General features: G+C 54.6%; 1 protein-coding gene across 1 annotated transcript in view; it reads left to right on the top strand.

Annotated features, from left to right (window-relative positions):
* Nucleotides 1–2500, top strand: part of LOC110492818 (voltage-dependent T-type calcium channel subunit alpha-1G-like) — a 228544-nt gene that overhangs the window by 192895 nt on the left and 33149 nt on the right.

Here is a 2500-nt window from a genome sequence, read left to right as displayed (position 1 = left end):
AACATGAACTAAACTCCCACGCAAATGATGTCTGGAACAATTGTAATGGTTTATTATCAGATCAGGAAAACTGGTTTGTCCAGTCCAGGCATTTAAACAAGATGGAAAGAGAGAGAGACATAGACATAGAGAGAGAGAGAGAGAGAGAGAGACACAGAGAGAGGGAGAGAGAGATAGAGAGAGAGAGAGAGACACAGAGAGAGAGAGAGAGAGAGAGAGAGACATAGAGAGAGAGAGACAGAGAGAAAGACCAAACAAGAGAGAGATGTGGGTGGCAGAGAGAGACTGACAGAGATGAGGGTGGTAGAGACAGAGAGAGAGAGAGAGAGAGAGAGGGAGAGAGATGAGGGTGGTAGAGAGAGAGTGAGAGAGAGAGAGAGAGAGAGATGAGGGTGGTAGAGAGAGAGAGAGAGAGAGAGAGAGAGAGAGAGATGAGGGTGGTAGAGAGAGACAGGCAGTGATGAGGGTGGTAGAGAGAGAGACAGAGAGAAAGAGAAACAGAGAGAGAGATGAGGGTGGTAGAGAGAAACAGAGAGAGATGAGGGTGGTAGAGAGAGTGACAGATAGATGAGGGTGGTAGAGAGAAACAGAGAGAGAGATGAGGGTAAGGAGGAGTGGGTGGCCAGATGAGTCAGTAAATCCCTGTAGAGTTAGTTGTCTGATCGTCTAACTATATGCCTACTTGGAAAAGAGAGAAGGGCATTGTTAATTCCCCCAGGCTCCAAGACACTTTCATACTGTTAGCCTTTTCAGAGAGAAGGAGAGGGGGAGGTAGAGGAGAGGGAGAGAGTGGGATGGTGGTTTGGAGAATATTACTCTGGGAAATGGGTTATTCTGGGAGAGTGGGACGTCAGAGGAGAGAGACTATAATAACTGCAACCTATGGAATATTGTAATACTAATCCTCCCTCCCTCCCTCCCTCCCTCCCTCCATCCCTCCCTCCCTCCCTCCCTCCCTCCCTCCCTCCCTCCCTCCCTCCCTCCCTCCCTCCCTCCCTCTCCCCTTCCTCTCCTTCTATTCCTCCCTCCCTCCCACCACCCCTTCCTCTCCTTCCATTTCTCCCTTCCTCTCCCCTTCCTCTCCTTCCATTCCTCCCTCCCTCTCCTTCCATTCCTCTCCTTCCATTCCTCTCCTTCAAATCCTCTCCTTCAATTCCTCTCCTTCCATTCCTCCCTCCCTCCCACCACCCTCCCTCTCCTTCCATTCCTCTCCTTCCTTTCCTCTCCTTCCATTCCTCCCTCCCTCACCCCTTCCTCTCCTTCCTTTCCTCCCTCCCTCCCTCCCACCACCCCTCCCTCTCCTTCCATTCCTCTCCTTCCATTCCTCAACTTCCATTCCTCCCTCCCTCCCACCACCCCTCCTTCCATTCCTCTCCATCCATTCCTCTCCTTTCATTCATCCCTCCCTCTCCTTCCATTCCTCCCTCCCTCTCCCCTTCCTCTCCTTCCATTCATCCCTCCCTCTCCCCTTCTTCTCCTTCCATTCCTCCCTCCCTCCCTCCCACCACCCCTCCCTCTCCTTCCATTCCTCTCCTTCCATTCCTCAACTTCCATTCCTCCCTCCCTCCCACCACCCCTCCTTCCATTCCTCTCCATCCATTCCTCTCCTTCCATTCATCCCTCCCTCTCCTTCCATTCCTCCCTCCCTCTCCCCTTCCTCTCCTTCCATTCATCCCTCCCTCTCCCCTTCTTCTCCTTCCATTCCTCCCTCCCTCACCCCTTCCTCTCCTTCCCTCCCTCCCTCCCTCCCTCCCTCCCTCCCTCCCTCCCTCCCTCCCTCCCTCCCTCCCTCCCTCCCTCCCTCCCTCCCTCCCTCCCTCTCCCCTTCCTCTCCTTCTATTCCTCCCTCCCTCCCACCACCCCTTCCTCTCCTTCCATTTCTCCCTTCCTCTCCCCTTCCTCTCCTTCCATTCCTCCCTCCCTCTCCTTCCATTCCTCTCCTTCCATTCCTCTCCTTCAAATCCTCTCCTTCAATTCCTCTCCTTCCATTCCTCCCTCCCTCCCACCACCCTCCCTCTCCTTCCATTCCTCTCCTTCCTTTCCTCTCCTTCCATTCCTCCCTCCCTCACCCCTTCCTCTCCTTCCTTTCCTCCCTCCCTCCCTCCCACCACCCCTCCCTCTCCTTCCATTCCTCTCCTTCCATTCCTCAACTTCCATTCCTCCCTCCCTCCCACCACCCCTCCTTCCATTCCTCTCCATCCATTCCTCTCCTTCCATTCATCCCTCCCTCTCCTTCCATTCCTCCCTCCCTCTCCCCTTCCTCTCCTTCCATTCATCCCTCCCTCTCCCCTTCTTCTCCTTCCATTCCTCCCTCCCTCCCTCCCACCACCCCTCCCTCTCCTTCCATTCCTCTCCTTCCATTCCTCAACTTCCATTCCTCCCTCCCTCCCACCACCCCTCCTTCCATTCCTCTCCATCCATTCCTCTCCTTCCATTCATCCCTCCCTCTCCTTCCATTCCTCCCTCCCTCTCCCCTTCCTCTCCTTCCATTCATCCCTCC

Source organism: Oncorhynchus mykiss, chromosome 16 (assembly GCF_013265735.2).
Source record: "Oncorhynchus mykiss isolate Arlee chromosome 16, USDA_OmykA_1.1, whole genome shotgun sequence".
Taxonomy (NCBI): Eukaryota; Metazoa; Chordata; class Actinopteri; order Salmoniformes; family Salmonidae; genus Oncorhynchus; species Oncorhynchus mykiss.
This window is presented reverse-complemented; position numbering and strand designations above follow the sequence as displayed.